At 37.6% G+C, this 20,105-nt stretch overlaps 1 protein-coding gene across 1 annotated transcript in view; it reads right to left on the bottom strand.

Moving 5' to 3' along the window:
• Nucleotides 1-664: 664 nt before the first annotated feature.
• The window catches only part of APTX (aprataxin), a 62,695-nt gene continuing 43,254 nt past the window's right edge, over nt 665-20,105 (bottom strand). Inside the window, exons 10-11 of the transcript XR_006606671.1 lie at nt 2,687-2,785; nt 665-1,085 (exon numbers count right to left, since the gene is read on the bottom strand). The gene's annotated coding sequence lies outside the window, so the exon portion shown is untranslated. The remainder of the gene's footprint in view (nt 1,086-2,686; nt 2,786-20,105) is intronic.

Raw genomic sequence — 20,105 nt, forward strand, 5'->3', positions numbered from 1 at the left:
TTTCACCCCTTGATTTTTAGGTAACAAAAGTATTTTCAGGAAAGAGTAACTTTTTGAGCTACTGTCTTTTATAAACATTTTGACTTAAATTAATTTTTCACATCAACAAATAAGAAACCCAGAATGACCCTGAAGGATTAGGGTTCTAGCTGGATCAGGTTTGAAGAGGCAGATGATTGGGGATTAGTTAAAGAAGGTGCAAAGGGCTGGGTACAAAACACTACTTCCTCCCCACAGCTCTCAGGAGGGTCAGCCTTATAGCCAATAAGCTGAGCATCAGATCCTCAAATAAGAAACAAAATCCCACAGTAAATAACTGAGGGAAAACATTTGATTAGGGCTTTATCTTTAATAAATGAAATTATTATTATGTGAAATTATTATTATGTGAGAAAATAAGTTTACCTTACTTTTTAACTTAGATTCTATTTGGCACAACTATGTACTAAGTTTGAAGAACTCAAATATTTGAGTGAACAACTAAAATATTTACATTAGGAGACATAACTTTTTTAAAAAAAGATTTTATTTATTTATTTGACAGAGAGAGATCACAAATAGGTAGAGACGCAGGCAGAGAGAGGGGAAGCAGGCTCGCTGCCGAGCAGAGAACCCAATGCAGGGCTCGATTCCAGGACATTGAGATCATGACCTGAGCTGAAGGCAGAAGCTTAACCCACTGAGCCACCCAGACACCCCCAAAACATAACTTTTTTAACAAAAAGAGTATAATAGCATTATATAATATCCTTCACTTATGGTTAATTTGTGTTGTATGATCACACAGAGAGTAACTTCTCAAAATACTGAAGGACTTATTAATTTACCATTACCAATACCTACCTTTGCTATTCATATCATTTGCTTTGAAGATATATAATGTCATAACCCTTACTGGTTTTCTCTTCAGTTGTTAACCTACCTGACTATCCCCAACCCCATTTGTATGTGATCTGAGCAACATCATTTTCTTCATCCTCATGAAATCCTTAAATGTTTAAGAGTAGCAGTTGCACTTCACCATCTATTTATATTGAGTTTGCATTTTCACTGTCAACGTTTACAATATTCATCTGTAAAAATGACTGGAAAAATACGTTGTGGGATAAGAAAAGTCAGGCTGGTATTAAGCAGGATAGATACTTGACAATATTTAATATTTTCATGTGATAATAAATTATTGCTTCACCATGAAATCATGTAACTGTTATGACTGGAATCCTAAACACTCACCCATTCTAGATGCCTATAACTACATCACCTTCCTCCCTGGCCCATAGAGGATTGGATCAGAGATGGACATGTGACCCAATTAAACCAATCATCTCTTTCCTGGGAAACTGGGATTGAGACTCAGTTATATGTATAGAACTGTGATCACTCAACTTTTTTAAGGTATATCCCTAACAGTAAAAAGATTTAACTGTATATTTCCAACTTATTATACTTTAACTTACTTTCCATAGATATCTTATTTATAAATTATATTGGTAATTGTATTTATTTGTAAATTACAGGAATTTAACTTTTAAATCTTTCAAAAAAATTTTTATATGAATTTAAATATTTTACTAGTTTAAATTTATGACTAATTTTTAAAACTTTTTGTTCATTAAAAAATATTAATAAAATATTTAAATTTTTAATGATATTCACTTATTAATCATTGTTTTAAGAGACTTTTTCAATTCTATGACCTAAAAATTCATGTTAGATACTATGTTCACATATTATTATATAGTTATTATCACATATTATTATATTGGTTTCAATGGCTGCATAACTGAAAACCTAACTCAAATGAACAACAGGTCCAGATGGAAAAAAAGATACTTTCAACATTATGATTTTTTTAATCCCAACTACCAATTATGCAAAGGCCTTTGTTGAAATTAGGCTCAAAAATTCCCAGTATCTTGAGATTTGATCCTACAAACTAATCAAACCCAGTGACCTTCTCTTCTGGAAACTTTTATACCAGTTAGAAAATTCTGGTTTTTAAAGTACAGAACTACCAAGGTTTTGTGCTTGAGATACATTGTTTTCAACCACAAAATCATATAATGATAGAAACATTTCCAAATAAACATTTTGAAGATGTTTCTCCATAGCAAGAGTTCTTTTGAAAAGCAGATATTTTCTCTCATTGATAAAAATATCACCCTTGCCTTGAAGAAGCAGAATAAACCTTTTTTTTTTAAGTAGATATTACTGTCACAGAAAAGGTCAGTGAATTTGCAATAGTTATTGAAAAATAAAAATGTATAACACATCTTTAAAAAGGACCATTCTTTTGTCACAAGATGACCAGAAAACATCTTGTGATATAAAAGATTTTCATGGCCATACTCTTTTTTTTTTAACAAAGTTTGGGATGATTCCACTATGAAAGCCCTTGTTTTTATCAAGTTAACCACTTAAATGACCTCCTGTGGCACTTTGTACCCTCTGGCTTCAACTCTTTCCTACATGAAATTGAATATGAATAATGGTGAATGAATTTCACATGTGGAGCTAATTAGCTCATCTCACCCAGAACTATTTTTTATTCTAATCAAAGAAACTGCTCTGTTAGTGGTTACACATAGGTATAAAACACTATTTTATTAAAGAACTCATTTCCCATGTGACTATGGCTGACAGCTGCACATCCTGTGCAGCGTGTTCAAACACCAATACCTCATACCTTGGATGTCCAGTTTTGCTGGGTTATTTTGCCAACAGTAGACAGTGTGAATATTTGTCCATCATCAGGAATGCAAAGGCCACATATCCGACCTTTCGCCTTCACCAAAAGAAAGAAGCTGTTTTATTAACAATAGATACAGACAAGAAAGCATCAATTATAATGACAAGAAAGGGCCCAGCAAAAAGCAAGTGAGAAAAAGGATGATCAATGATGGGATTATTTAAACCCTTTCTCCTGATCAGAGATTCTCTGCAGCAAACGGGCAGAACAGAACGTAATCATTCTGAAGAGCCCTGAAAGTGGGTTATTTGAGCTCCCTAGTCAGGAACTAATGCACCTGAATGAAATGTACCTTTAAAAAAAAAATCCCTTTTCTGTGTCTTTTGTTCTCAAGGAATATCACAGTAATGAGCTGGTACCGAAAGTACAGTTATTATTTCTACATGCTCAAATGGCTTGGCCTACATATGCTCTCAAAATATTTGAGTCACTGGAGGAAATTAAGAAAACATACTAGCAGATTAGAAGGGATTTCCAAAGAAATCATATTTTTACCTCAAATCAAAACCTCTTAGCCTGCCATGACTACAAGCTTTCACTCTTATTCTCATCATATGCGCAATATTTTGGGTGCTTCTTACTGATATAAAGATCTGTAATTTAATTTCAAACAACTGAGTAGAAATGACATCTACCAAATTAAAAGTAAGCACAATCACCACGGCACTCTTTATACAAATACCTTTCAGTCTTAAAATTTAACAAGCTTCTCTAATTGCAAATGCCATTTAAATGAGAACCTAGCATGACATCTCTAGTAAGTTGGTCTTTCCTTGCCATCACTGAGTGAGCGGAGTCTTTGGTAAAGGTTATCAATCCTTTTTTATATACTTATTAGCAGTATTGCTTTCTGTTCCTTAGGATAGTGTGCATAGACATCTTTACCTCTCAAGCCTATTTGGAGGTGAGAGTATTCAATTCAGCAGACAAGTATTGGTTCCTGCTCTGTACAAAGACTCAGTCTCAGTTCTCAGAGGGCTTCAAAGATGAAGAGATCCCTAACTTCAAGAGCTTACTCAGAGAAGATGAGGTAAGTTCATTTTTAAAAAAAAAAATGCTGCGAAAATCAATGATTTAAGAGTCACTAAGTATTCGGGGCACCTGGGTGGCTCAGTCAGTTAAGCAGCTGCCTTTGGCTCAGCTCATGATCCCAAGATTCTGGGGATCAAGCTCCACAGCTCTGCAGCCCCGCACTGGGCTCCTTGCTCAGGGAGAACCTGCTTCTCTCTCTGCCTGCCACTGTTCCTGCTTGTTCTCTCTCTCTCGCTCTCTGACAAATAAAGAAGTAAAAAAATCTTTAGAAAAAAAAAAAGAAAAGAAAAAAAGAATTACTAAGTATTCAAAGGGCTCAGGTCCAAAATTCTAAATTATTAAATTATAACATTTAATTAGCTGAATAATCCAGGCTAATAGCTAATAGGTAAATCCTTACTTCTCCTTAGATCAAAACTAAAGTTTCTATATGTTTCAAGTACAGAAGTAAAAAGTATAAAGAGGCAGAAAAGACAAAAAGGGATAACTATACATATGTAACTGGGCTATTAACCCCTGAATAAATATTACCTAACTCTGCTTGGCATTGTGAAAAGGTTCAAAATGGAGAAAAGGGATTCAAAGGGGCTGGATTTTTTAATGACAGGACCTAAAAGATAGCACTGAGTTTGTGTCATCAGTATCCATGGCCCAGATACTGGACCAATTCCTAAACCCCAAAAGCTAATCCCTCAATCTTCATTTAAAACACAACTTATTCTAAAAAAAAATTTAAGGCCACTTAGAAATATGTAAACAGGTTACAAGAGAAAATGAATCCAAAATAAAAAGATAAAGCAAAGAGCAAATAAAAGTAGGAAAGCAAGATGGCATTGGGAATGATGTCAGCCCACAAAGTAAAGCAATATATTCTTCCTTGAGTAGCCTCCTCATTGCTGGAATAAAGAGGCAACCACAGTGAGTTGCACGATGCACTGCCACCATCCTGGTATTAAGAAAATGAAGAAGTCAAACAACAGTCAGAAGATTGTCCAGAACAAAGGAAATATAATGGGCAGGAAGAAGCATTCCCCCTAACTCTAGAAAAACTGGGTATCTTGTTCCCCAGGCAAGACCCACAGCCCAGTGGCAAAGTCCTTGAGTCTACACACTCAACGGTCTCCTCCATGGTTAGTGCAACGGAGCTGCTTCTCTATGTCTGCTTTCCTGAGCTCTCACTCTCCCTCACTGATACATGAAGTGCACTCAACATATAATGCAGACTTCCATCAATTCTTCATGTGAGTCTTAGATGTGCACTCTGAACCCATTTTTATCTTGAATTTCACCCTGCAAACTTATCAAGCAAAATACACTAACTACGAACTAGATAGACGATTCCCCAAAAGGCAGTGGCAGTACTCCCAAGCCATTGGAGATCTTGACATAAGTTAAAATGAGAAGCATGGCCTCTATACAAATTCTCTATGGCAGATCTTAACAACAATAGGACATTCTCAAAGCTGTTGCACAAAAATAAGTCTGCCCTTTCACATAGTAATTCAGACAATGGGAATGTATTCCAAGACAGACACACAAAACAGGGAAGAAAAAAAAAAGTTTGTTCAAACACATCCATTGTCAAAGACATCCATCTTATTTATTTTTAAAGAATTTGAAACAACCTAAATGTCCAAGAATTGAGAAACTGATAAGTAAACTATTATGTCAGCTCAATGCTATATTATATGTCACCAAAATTATGTTAATTCTGTTGTACCATTGACAAGACTCATGATACAATATTAAGTTGTGTGTTTTGTTTTGTTTTTTTAAGGAGTATAGAAGCTTGTGTATACATTAGAATTACAACTTTTGGAGAAAATATCTTACGCAATGTGTGAAAAGGCTGAAAGGAAAGCAATCAAATGTTAGCAATTGCCTTAGAATAGTGATATAGGTGATTTTTTTCCTCTCTTATCTCTTTTCCAAATTTTCTTTTATTGTGATTATATTAGTTTTACTATGAAATATATGTAAATAAACTTAAACATCCAAATTACCTTAAAACTTATGAAGCATATTAAATAGGTCTTTAAACTGTTAGCAAAAATAGACAATTAGACAGACAGTGATAGAGATCATGAGAGGCCTCTGTTTATGGAAGAATCTCTCCCTAAGAATCACTTGAAACAAAGAGGCAGGGTAAAGAGACCAACAGCGGGTAAGAAGTCTTACAGTAATGGGTGGGGGCAAAAACAGATACATACTGAGTGCTCTAGTATTATAACCTTATTTTTCCCTGACATTTAATAAGACTGAGGTACAGTTATAGACTGTTATTTAAAGTCACTGCTTTTAGACTAGACAATAGTGGATACTGATCATTTCCAAATCTCTCTCCAAAGTCATTTCTCAACATAATCTCTACTAAACCCTCCATGGTATTAAAGTGTTCTAGAGGTCCCTCCTCCCCGCCCCTTACTTCCCACCAAAGACACTTTTGAGGGAGTTGAGATATCTTCATATGTAAGATTAAAAAATAATAAATTTATGATCCTGTCTGACCATGCCTGATTCAATTCATGACCTTTAAATGTCATACCTGCCGCTAAAGAGGAAAAAAAAAAGTTCTGTCCATCTGTTGCATTTCTGCCTGCCCCTCCAAAGGCATATATTTTACATATAGTCTTGAGACCTGACACTATTCATAGAAATATAAATAGCTCAGCTCTTGCATTCATTTTCTAGGGCTGTTATAACAAATACCACAGACTGGGGGGCTTAAACAACAGAAATCTATTTCTTCACAGTTCTAGAAGCTAAAAGTTCAAGATCAACATGTCAGCTGGGTTAGTTTTATTCTGAGGCCTCTCTCCTTGGCTTGCAGATGGCCATCTTTTTCTGGTGTTTTCACATGATCTTCCTCCATGCATGTCCTAATCTCTTCTTATAAGAATACCAGTCATATTTGGATTAGAGCCCACCCATATGACTTCATTTTTCCTTAAGTACATCTTTAAAAGACCCTATATCCAAATACACTTGCATTCTGAGGTTCTAGGGGGTTAGGATTCCAACATGAATTTTGGGGTTCATAGTTCAGCCTGTAACATTTCATCCTGAACATAAACTAGCATCAATGAACAAAAACCAAATTAAGTAAGCACTGAGCTGTGCTGTTTGGGGTGGAATTAGTACCAGTATCACATATTTTACCTTATGCTATCTGAATCATCTAATGAACCATGTCACAAAGGAGTTCCTAGAGTCATGCTTTTCTGTTTCTAAATCTGACCTCATGACATGGTGCCATGAGCTCAGATCCTTCTTGCTGGGCCCTGAACTGATCTTGTTACAGATCTTTGATTCTCCCAGAGTGGATCTTACAAACTGATAAAGAAGGCATGATTTAATCATTCCATAAACACTTCTAGATACCTATTGTGTGCACAGGCCCCTTCTCTGCTAAGGGCTGGAGGAAATAATGATGAGACTACCCGAAGGATTTGGTCCCTACCTTCAAACAGCCTTTAGGCTGCTCAGAAATAATAGCAGAAGTAAAAAGGCTACCCTCACTACATAACACACTGTATTCATAGTTATCATAGATGAGACAAAATGATAAGGAAAATAGCCCAAATTTTCAAGTAGGAGGACTTGACAGCTTGGCCACAAGCATATCTCCAAAAGAAATTCCCATGAGCTTTTATGCTTTTCCCCTTGAGAGGACAAATTACAATACCTTCTCCCAAGTCTCATAGCCTAACCCTTTTATATGCTAATCCTTTGTTTTTGACTGCAAAAGCTTTTTACTAATAGATAGTTATCACATATGAAGCAAATATATAAAATATGGCCTTAAACAAAAGATATTTTTGCCTGTAAACCACTCATTTCCAACAGCATCATCAAAAAAATGTCTGAATTGATCACTGCTAAGAGGATCAACCTTAATAATGTCAAAGTTTTCTTCTCTGTCTGCCAATCCAGCATCATGTCTCCCTCCCCATCCTCAAAAAAAAAAATAATTTTCAGAAATAAATTTATGTGTGGAGTGCCAGGGTGGCTCAGTCAGTTAAGTGGCTGCCTTCCACTCAGTTCCAGGGTCCTGGGACTGAGCCCCTCATCAGGCTCCCTGCTTGGCAAGAAGCCTGCTTCTCTCTCTTCCACTCCCCCTGCTTGTGTTCCCTCTCTCACTGGGTCTCTCTGTCAAATAAATAAATAAAATATTTAAAAAAAAAAAAAAGGAAAGGAAGAAAGAGAGAGAGAAAGAAATTAATTTATGTGCAAATCAAAGTATGCCTGTAGCTTGTCATTTTAATTAACAAAGTGACAAATGTTTGTTAAATGCTTCCTCTATGCCTAGCCATGTTCTAAATAGTCAGAGACACAAAAGAACCACAAGGAATCTCTCTGGATCCATTTAAAATGTATTGTCACATTGAAAATGCCTCAAAGGTTCCAAAGAAAAAAGAGACAGAACCTCTTCAGGAACCCTTTTTTTTTCCCCCCCTTTGTGAGCCTTTGAAGTCCATGTTAAATACTAAAGAAGAGTTTTTGAAACTTAGATTCTTTAAGGGGAAAATAAAAGGTTGGTCTGAGGTTTGAAAGAGAGGATGTAATGGCCACTATGAGGCATTCTTCAGAGAAAATAGTGCTTCCAGTGTTTATGAGTTATTCATTAGAGAGGCAGGTCTAGCTGGCTGACACTATGGGTGCCAAGGCAAAACTTTCATCCTGGCTGGAAGGTAAGAGCTATAAAGCCAAGTAAGGGCTGCCATGTGTTTCTAGAGGGCAGTTCTAAATCACAAAATCATAGAGAAAGAGAGAACAGGAGACATCAGACATAGAGAAGCCTTTGCTGTTTTGTCCACAAAGGGAAATAATATGTATCAGAAGCAAAGCTGCTCAAGGCCTCATTAGTGGAGGTAGGAGACAAGGAGGAGACCACGTTTTGAGAAGATAATCACAGGGATCAGAGCAGCTACCATAAACTCAAAGGCTAGAATGGTAGCCTTAAGTCTGCCTCAAATAAAATATTCAGAGTTAGTTTAAGACCCAACTTTACTAGCAGATGAGGCTGAAAGATATACGATTAATTGAAATATATTAGGATCCTTCACTTTGCACTGTTTCAACACATACAAATTTCAGCTATCATGTTTTAGTTAAATTAACTCCATTCAACAAAATGGTTACCACCATTCAAATTTCAGTTACCACCATATATTAATTATGAGTCATCACATAAAGTACAAACTTTGCTGCTAACCTTCAACCACAAATCACTGTATAGCTGATGAACAGCATGATCAAGGGCCAATGACGTTACTTCTTCCAAAGTCTGTCGGTGATTGAGCACTGAGCATTTGTTAATTGATCTCTTGCACAGACAGAAAAGAGTACAGTTATGTTGCCTCCTTGTCCCCCGTGATAAATACATGTAATATTTTACAACAAGGATTAAAGTGCAACAAAGAGACAAAAAGTGATAATGCTGGAAGTAAAACCGGATGCAATTAGATTTGAAAAATGGCAACAGAAAAGCAAAGACAGGATGAGATCTAGGCTTTCATGAAACTATGCTATAAACTATGCTGATAAAATGTGATGAATATAAAAAACAAGGTAGGGGCATCTGGGTGGCTCAGTCGGTTAAGTAGCCAACTCTTGATTTCAGCTCAGGTCATGATTTCAGGGTTGTTAGGATCAAGCCCCACGTCAGCCTCCATGCTAGGCATAGCGCCTGCTTAAGATTCTCTCTCTCCTTTTCCCTCTAACCCTGCCCCTTCACTAAAAAAAAATTAACAAAAATTTAAAAAGTTAAAAAAAAAAAAAAAGGTAAAGCTGTGCTAATATATTATATATTTTAGTTCAAATTGTTGTAGAAACAGATGGTTGAAATGGAGCACATCTCCTTTGGACTGAAGGCAGCAATAAAAGATAATTCAAATCAGTTCAATTAGCATTCAAGCCAAAGTGTGAATATTAGCTGCCATATTGAAAGAAAATTGTAATTACAGGGAGACTGAAAAAGAACCTTTTACTGCCAGTAAAGACTGGTTCCATGGTTTCAGATGTTGGCATAAACTGATTAATGTTAAACTGTCTAATTAAGTGGCTAGCACAAACAAGGATACTGCTGTGAAATTTGAATCCAGATTGCAAGGATTAGTTAAGGCAGGTAGTTATGATGCTCTCCAATATGAAAGTGGCTATGACAAAAACATGAGGACATACCAGAAGATATGAGGATATACTGGCTAAAAAAACAAAACAAAACAAAACAAAAAAACAAGCAAACAAAAAAACAAGTTAAAGGAACTCTCAAAGATATTTCACAACATTGGAAACACAAAGAATAGAATATTGAAAGCTGATTCAAACTTAGAAAGGATTATGACCATTTGCCAAGGCATAATATACTGATACATGCGACAGCATTTGTATACCTTGAAATATTATACTAAGTATAAGAAGCCAGTCACAGAAGACTACATATTATATGATTCCACAGATATGGAATGTCAAGAAAAAACAAATCTATAGACACAGAAGTAATGACTGCCTACTGATTGGGAGGGTGAGGTATGGAATTGGAGGGCGATAGCTATAGAGTATGAAGTTATAGGTACGAAGTTTAAGACATTCGTTTAAATATATCAGAGACAGACTTGTCAAAATATCCAGGATCTGAAAGGCCAAGATTCTGAAGAAAAGGGACACTTACTGATGTGAGTCCAGTATTCTTTATTTCTTTTCCACTCAAGGAAATGATGATTCTTAGCATGGCAAGGGTTGTGGTGGGTCGGGGATGGGGGTAATGCTGAAAAGCCAGGCAGAGAACACATGCCAGAGGCAGAGAAGCCTATAATCTCATGGAGATGGGAGAGAAAACACAGAAGTCGGGACCTACAGAAGCAGCCTGGCCTTAAATAGCTGAGACCCTGAAGAGGGGAGGCCTAGGAAAGACAGACTGACTTCGAGAGATTTCCCTTCAAGAGTAATAAAATTGATGATCCTTTATTTAGCCAAGACTAATCAAGAAAAGTGAGAAAAGGCACAGATTACCAATAACAAAAATTAAAATGAAGACCGACTCACTATAAGGCCTGCAGACATCAAAGAGATACTAAAGGAATATGAGAACAATTCCAACAATAAATTGGAAAGTTTAGATGAAACAGGCAGGGGCACCTTGGTGATTCAGTCGGTTAAGCATCTGCTTTTGGCTCAGGTCATGGTCCCAGGGTCCTGGGATCTAGCAGAGCAGTGCCAGGCTCCCTCTCAGTGGGAAGTCTGCTTCTCCCTCTGCTTCTCTCCCAACCCCAACTCATGCTCTTTCTTTCTCTCTTGCTCACTCTCTCAAATAAATAAAATCTTAAAAAAATAAAATAAAATGGGCAAAGCCCCCCCAAAATAAGGCTTACCACAAATGATACAGGAAGAAACCAAATAAAATAAAATCCAAATAAAGCTATAGCTATTAAAGACACTCTATCATTTAAAAATCTTTCCACAGAAGAATCTCCAGATAGTTAGTTTCATTGATGAATTCTTCTATTTAAGGAAAAACAAACACCAGTACTAAGAGAACCTATCTCAGAAAACATAATCTATAAATAAGTGAATGTATCAAATTTACCAGTAAACAGGGTTAATATACAACAAAAATAAAACACCAAATATAAACTATTAGAAAATGAGACTTGAAAAATGACACAATAGTAACTCTCACCTCTCCCTCCCCCAGTGGAACACAGATTCTTTTTTTTTTTTTAACCTAATCATCCGATGCTGGATTTAACACTTTAAAAGAAGTCATAAGAGAAAGTCTATACTTAAAAGGCTGGACTCCAGGATGCCTGAGTGGCTTAGCCAGCAAAGTGTCTGCCTTTGGCTCAAGTCATGATCCCAGGGTCTGGGATCAAGTCCCACATCATGCTCTTTGCTCACTGAGGAGTCTGCTTCTCCCTTTGCCCCTCCCCCTGCTTCTTTGCGCGTGCTCTCTCTCTCTCTGGCAAATGCTCTTAATATATAAGGAACATACAATAATAAGTCCAAAAGACCTTTAAGACCTAAAATACAAATGGACAAAAATCCTTAAGAGAATTTACAGGAAAAAAATATTAATACAGATGTCCAATAATTAATACAAATGACAAATGTCCAAATCTCAATTTGGCTGAGGTAGAAATCAAAATTAAAATTGAGTCACCTGTCTTTGCCAAACTTACTGAAAGAGTTTTTTTTTAACGATCTTTTTTTTTTTTTTAAAGTAAGATGGGTACAGTCATATCTACTGAGGGTATACTAATATAGCTTCAAAATCTGTAGAAACTTAACAGATAGGAGAGAGGTAATTCTAAAACAAGGCTAATTATAACCAAATGCTATAAAGAAATAAATGATGTAGGGATAGGGATTAATATGTCTTAGCCCACCTCATGTTGAAATAAGTTAAAATAGCTTTTACTTGAAATAAGTACTGTCCCCAGTACTACAAACAGAAAGACTACTATTTTCTTTATGCTGTTGATCTGTCTGAGCCTTTCTATCATAATTCAAGAATGACCTTGTAAGAGAGAGCTAAATCTGGCAAACTACAGTTAATCCTTGTACAACACAGGTTTAAACTGAGGTCCACTTATAAGGGATTTTTTTTTTCAATAAATACCATACAGACTATAAATATATTTTGCCTTCCTTAGGACTTCCTTAATGACAAGTTCTTTTCTCTAGCTTATTTTACTGTAAGACATCAGAATACATATAACATACAAAATGTGTATTAGTAGACTATGTTATCAATAAGGCTTCTAATCAACAATAGGCAATTAGTAGTTAAGTTTTGGCGGGAGTCAAAATTTATAGGCAGATTTTCGACTCCACAGGTTTTTAGTGCCACGGCCCCTGCACTGTTCAAGGGTCAATTGTATCTTAGAGCAGATTTTTAGTAGAACATATTTCAGCATTCAGACTGACAACACAGTCCCAATATGTCCCTCCAACACACACACACACATACATACACACACACTCCCTCACATTCACATTTGCACACACACATTCACACACACACATTCATACATGCATACATAATTCCTACAACATTTCCCTTATTTTCAGAACTTTTCAAAACATACCTCCTGTGAATCCTGTAACTTCTTTTCAGCTACTTTCTCTGCCAACTAGTTTTCCTTTGTCCTTTAAACACACCAAAAGGGAGCACCTGTATGGCTCAGTTAGTTAAGTGTCACGTTCTGCTCAGGTAATGATCTCAGGGTTCCTGGATCAACCCCTCCACCACAGGTCCAGCTCCCTGTTGAGTGAGGAGTCTGCTTCTCTCTCTGCCCCAACCCCGACTTGTGTTCTCTCTCTCTCTCTCTCTCTCTGTCAGTAAAATTAAATTAACTCAAATCAAATTAAATTAAAAATAAAATAAACACACCAAAAGGTTTGCAGGGTTGGCTTTCTTCTCTTTAAGGTTTGTATCTTCTTGATAAGTAGTCTCAGATTCTACTATTGCTATATTGCTCTACTATTGCTATAACTATCTCTACGTTAACTTCCAAATCCATATCTCCAAACCTGCCTGAGTTTTCCTCACCAATACTAGATCAATATTTCTTGTATTTACTTCAAATATAACCTCAAAAATGGAATTTTCCTTTCTTACTCCATCTCACCTACTTTTTGTCCTATATTTATTCTCCCACACATTCAGCAAATAGTTACCAAGCACCATTAACCACTCATTCTTCCAAACTATACAGTTGAGAGCCAACCTTCATTCTTCTCAGCCCTTCTTCTGCTTGGGTCAACTGTGTATCCTAACTCAGGTCTCTGAGATTGAGCCCATGTCTTTATACCCACTAACACATTAGTCCCATTCATTATAATCTCTCACTGCAATGCCTGCTGCTGCAACTGCTTAGACATTTTCCCTGCTAGTGAAGTCAGCCCATTTTCCACACAGTTGGCAGAATTATCCTTCCTAAAAATAAATCAGGTCATGTCACTCCCTCTTCTGAGAAGCCTTCATAGCACATAGTGCTGGTGGGGTCTGTGAACCAACTGCACTGGAATTAGCTAGGGAACTCATTAAGCTGTCACTTCTTGAGCCCCAGACCTACTGTATCTATCTCCTTAGAGAGGAGGCCTAGGAATTCCCACCTTTAATAAGTTCCCCAGATGATTCTTATGCCCACTCAAGGTGGAGACACGCTAGCCTGCAAGAAAGAATCCAAACTCCTTAGGCAGAAATACAAGGTCCTTCACCCTCTGGGCCCGGCTGGTCTCAGTTCCCTCCACTCAGTACTGTGCACCCGACACATCAGTCACACTGAACTTCTCACTCCTGTCTAGATTATGCCCTCCCATACCTCCATGCCTTTCTCTATGCACAGTTCCTCTGCCTCCTTCTTCACCTAGCAAAATCTTGGTCTATCTTCTTCAGTGAATCCTTTCCTGACCACCACCCCTTTCTCCATCAGAATTGTCTCTTCCTTCTTTGCTTTTCTGAAGCCCTTTCCTCATACTTTCATCATGGCCAGGCACTAGCCCTGAAATACAATTTACCTGTTCATGTGGTGGTCTCCCAAAAAGACTTTGATCTAATGGTATTATCTGGCAAATTTTAAAAACTTCATAAATGTCTAATGCATTGGTGAATTACTTGATTCACTAGGTCAACTAATTTGTTTATCTAGTGTTCATTTTGGCAGACTCACTGGATTCAGCTCTTCTTAAAATCTAAAGTTTTATAGGAAGAAACTAAAATTCTCTCACAATCAGGAAAAACAACCATTGTCATTCAAGCCAGGCCTGCCTCTGGAATTTACAGGTACTAACATTAAAACAGGTTAGATTGCAAAAGAACTCCCTGTTTCAGCTGCACACATTCCTCACAGAACTATAATGTGATGTAATGCTCTGTTGTCACTGTAAGGACTAATTTTATGTGTCAATTTAACTGGGGCCTGGGGTGCCCAGACCTTTGGACAGACACTATTTTGGGTGTATCTTTGAGAGTATTTCTCGAAGAGATTAACATTTGAAGTAGAAGACCGAGTAAAGAGGCACCTCAGCCCTTCAAGCATCTACCTTCAGCTCAGGTCATGACCCCAGGGCCCTGGGATCCAGTCCCACATCAGGCTCCTTGCTCAGCGGGCTCCCTTCCCCTGCTCTTGCATTCTTGCTCACTCTCTCTCAATCTCTCTCTCTCTCTGAAATAAATAAAATCTTAAAGAAAAAAGAAGAAGAAGAAGAAAATGACGATGACTGAGTAAAGCAGATGGCGCTCCTCCATCTGGCTAGGTCACATTCAATCAACTAAAGAACTAAGTAGAACAAGAAGGCTGAATAAGAGGGAACTGCTGCTTCTTTGAGCTGGGACACTGGTCTTTTCCGGTCTTTGGACTCAGACCAAAACACTGGCTCCTTTTGGGTCTCAAGCCTGCCTGATTTCAGACTGGAATTTACACCATCAGCTTCCCTGGTTCTCTGGCTTTTGGACTCAGACTGGAACTACATATGTATCAGCTCTCCTGGGTCTCCAGTTTGCCAACTACAGATTTTGGGACCACATGACCCAATTCTATATAATAAACCTTATTTGTTTGTTTGTTTATTTATATACACATCCTATTAGTTCTGTTTCTCTGGAGAACCATGGCCAAAACAGTCACAAGGTGGCCATTTGAAAATCGTTTCTATGTTACTCTCTGTTGAAAACCTTGTCCATTGGGGCGCCTGGGGTGGCTCAGTGGGTTAAAGCCTCTGCCTTTGGCTCAGGTCATGATCACAAGGTCCTGGGGTCGAGCCCAGCACTGGGCTCTCTGCTCAGCAGGGAGCCTGCTTCCTCTCTTTCTCTCTCTCTCTCTGCCTGCCTCTCTGCCTATTTGTGATCTCTGTCAAATAAATAAATAAAACCTTAAAAAAAAAAAAAGAAAAGAAAACCTTGTCCATTAATTTAAGTCCTCCACTGAAACGGTGACAGACATAACTTGAGATTGCTGCTGATGCCCAAATGCTTATCACATCCCTGAGTTCCATACTCTGGGATCCAAATGTCGACTATCTCAAAAGTAACTCAAACTGAACATGTCCACAACAGAACTCCTGATTTTGGTCTCCAAAACAGCTTATGCTCAGTCTTCACTGTCTCAAAAAATGGATCATCATTCATCCATATGCTTAAGCTGAAAACCTAGAACAATCTAAATTTCTCTCTTTTTCTTATTTCCATCATTGCAGCTAATCAGCAAGTCATGGTGATTCTCCTTCAATCAGAACATTTAATAGCACCTCTACCAGCTTTATCCTGAACCAAGCCACCCTCTTCCCTCACTCAGACTTTTGCGGTGGTACTAAGAGGGACTCCAATAGGAGACCCAAATATTCTCCCTGCTTCTACTCTTGCCGCCTGCAGGCTTTTCTCCATATGGAAGTTGCCAGGGGAAATCAGAATTAGACATTAAAAAAGGTAACAAAATTTTGAAAGTTCAGTTTCCAAAAGTTCCCCAATCACAGTTGGGAAAAAAAATCCAAATCTCTACAAAGCTTTGTACAAGTTTCCTCCAGTATTACTGGTTGTTTCTCCAAGATATCAAGTTTTTTCCTACCTACTTTATTTACTGACTTGTTTGTTGACCCTCTCTTAACTAAAAACCTCATGAAGACAGAATTTGTTTTTCTTGTATACTTCATATCCACGGTGTCTGGAATACAGCATATGTACAATGAGTAAATGAATGGACAGATTCTTCTTAGTAGGTCATACTTTAAAAAATTCGGTGTTTGCAAAATTATACCTATCATTTTGATATGTCTCTAAAGAGACAAGATAAGGGAAAAGAGAGAGCTAAGTTCTGATAGAAACCTGGCAGGACTGTCCCCCCACATAAATGATACATATCAGTTATATCTTATCATATATATGATTAGACATATATATGAGAAATTATATAATTCATTGTGTTTCTCTTTTTCCTTAATTTCCAGGAATCCCAGTTCTAAATTTTGTACTCAATCCCAACAACTTAAATTGGGTTCACTTTCAATTACCTATTACATGCTTTTGATCACTTACCACTATTGCAACATCCCATAGAGCTAGCTATCTTTTATTATAAACCAGTTTAATTCCTTGGTATAGGCAGACTATAAAAATTAATGCATACATACTCATTTATTGATACACAGATATTAATAGTTTCTCAAAAAAAAATTGTTTCTCCAACATGACCAAGCTTCTTAAAAACAAGCCTATATATAATAGCCTTTCCTATGTCCTCAAGCACAATCAAAAGGCAGAGTTTATTATATTTGCTTGATAACATTCTTAATGTATATTGATTTCTTTATTGATTGACCAAGACCAAAATCACATTTTGGTTACAAGTGAGTAAACTAAGTTGCACAGGAAATTGTTATCTCCCTTTCAAAAAGTGGACAAAGATTTGTTAGAAGTGAGAGAGCAGGAGCTATCTGCACAAAAAAGAGAACTTGACTTGGTGAGCTAGATAGGGAGGGTCCACAGGCACAGCTAAGCCTGACACAAAGTTTAGTAGGAGACAATCTAGAAAGGTTGAAAGTTCTCCAAGAAAATTCCCCCGGAAAAAACTAGTGGAGAGAGTGAATTATGGGGGAGAAAAAAATTTGAGGATGTCTCAGGACTGCCTTAAAGAAAGGTGAAGGTATTGATCCAAATCTTGCTGGAGAGATAATGAAGAACCCTTGGCAGGGTGGATGGGGTTGAGGGGAGTTGGGATAAATTAGGATTAAAGGGATGGGTGCAGTAGATGACTGTCACTAACACTGATTGAAGACTACAGGTGGAGACACTAAAGACATCCCTTTCATCTACTTGTGGGCCCCAGACTAAGGTTAGAGAGACAAGATAAGGCAAAAGAAAGGGAGAGCTAAGTTCTGACAGAAACCTGGCAGGACTGCCCCTCACTGTTAATTCTTGACATTCAGCCCAAAGTCCAGCAGAAATGTTAAAGACCAGCACTAACCACAAAGTCCAGCAGCAGGAGTAGATGTTGGCATGATAGATAGAGCAGTTGTCCCCGCTGGCATCTTTCCAGCTGGCTAGGCCCTTCTCCACAAAACTCTTTGGCAGTGGCCACAGTACTAGACAAGAACAAGGTTTTGGATTTCTGTAGGTATTTCCCCACCACTCCCCATATGCCCCAATTCTACAATTTGCATTCCTCATACCAAGAGAGGGCCTTGAGATCCTCCTCAATAAATAAGACAGACAAGCACAATCAAACAAAAACGGTAGACACCCCGCATCCACAGCCTGTTTCAGCACCTAGAGCCCTCTAATGGACACTTTGCTCAGACATTAACATCTTCGTAGGAGCCCAGAAATAGCCAGGACAAAATGTAAAGTTTCCTCTGAAAATTGTGCTAAAATGACTGCATGTTAGTCAGAGGGACTTATATAATACATCAGGGTCTTTGGACAGTTTTTTTATGCTCTTGGAGTACAGTTCTCCATTGCTGAGACATTTACCTATTTCAGAACAGGGAACAGATGGGAGGGGCAGTTTCAACACAGAAGGGAGAGAACTCTTGCTCAAAGGACATTTGCCCTAACATTGGACCAGACCTAGAACCAATAACATCTTTAAAACCCCTTGTGATTATTACTCATTAAGAGAGGCACTATTAACGCCACAAAGAAATCAAGCTACACTGATGCGAGAACTGAGAGGTCATTCATAAATCTAATAGGTATAGGCAGACCAAATGGAATACATTCACAATAATCTTGGAAGAAGTCACCCACTATCAGCTTCCACTCCTCTCCATATGGCACAGCCATATCCATACAAGATCACCTCCATCGTCAACACACATCTTCATGCATACTTACCCATGTTCTATGCATGATGTTACAGCATCATCTCATATATGCCTCTCAACAGCCCTGAGAGGTAAATACAACTATTATCCCATTTCACAGATGAGGAAACTCATCAAGTAAGCCCTCACCTCATTGACAGAGCCAGTATTTAGACCCGAGTGTTCTGATTCAAGAGCTCCCATTCTCAGTCTCGACTACGCAGTCTCCCACAGGATGCCACAGGGCCATTGACAGAAATGTCAAAATGAAGCACATCATCCCATGCAATGGCCTCTGAAGACAAAGATGGTTGCAACTGACCAGGACAGATTTACATGTCAGAGGCAGAGGAGATGCGTCCTCCTGAAGCTATGAGGACAATAACTCTGAATACAATTGGTTTTGTTTGCTAAATTAAACCATATTGTCAGCTAAAATTATAACAATGCAGCAATCACTTTAACTTTCATCTAGTTTATATTTGAAGTTTCCTCCTAAAAAACAAACACTTTAAGCTTAAGAAAATACCTATAAATGATTTCTGAAGAGATGAAATAATTGTAAGGACTCTGCCAATTGGTCTCAATGCAGGAATACACTTACACTAAAATTTTTAAGCTCTGGGCCTCAAATCCCTGCAGAATACCACTACACACACACACATACACACACAAACACACACACACATTTATCACATAAACATCAAATACATACACAAACTATACAAACACACCACAAGCAAACATATACACACCACATATAGTACACACTACAGACACACACAAAATCCACACACCACACACATACCACACACTCCACTCACACACCATGGCACACACTTATTCAACACAAAAAAAACACCAATAAATAACACACATACACCACACACTCATATATAACACATATATGCGCAACACACAAACCACACGCTCATCACATATGTACACATATACCACAAGCTACCCATGCCATACAAACCACACACTCAACATATACACACAGAACACATACCAACCGTAAAGTTGCATGTGCTTGTGATACTTATTTGTGGTGTGATATTTATTTATGATGAAATTCATTTTCAATTTGAAGAGTACAGCTCTGTAGGGGCAACTGTTTTAAACTTGAGGATAACTTGATTAAATGACAAGTTTAGTTAATTGTTATAGACCAAAATGTAGTTTATATTAGCAAAAAAGAAGTATGGGGCTTCAAAAAAAACATACTCTTAAGCCTACTAAATCACTGCAATTTTAAAATCTTGAATCTGCCATTAGTGGGGGAAAGGAAATCTATTTTGCAATCTGGCACATTCTTATGATGAGTTTCTTACTGTGACTCATGCCATAGATGCCTTGTGCAAATGTATAAGAAAATAACCAGACTGATATGTGAGGAGAATTTCAATGATGGGAGAAAAGCTGTTTGAGCAAACCAAGCCCTTCCCAGTCTTCCCAGTCTTCCCAGCCGTGGGGCTATTCTGGCTATATACATCATGCTAAAAAAAGGAAAGTATTCTCA

This window comes from Mustela putorius, unplaced genomic scaffold, assembly GCF_011764305.1.
Source record: "Mustela putorius furo isolate JIRA1106 unplaced genomic scaffold, ASM1176430v1.1 tig00000421_pilon_pilon_pilon, whole genome shotgun sequence".
Lineage (NCBI taxonomy): Eukaryota > Metazoa > Chordata > Mammalia > Carnivora > Mustelidae > Mustela > Mustela putorius.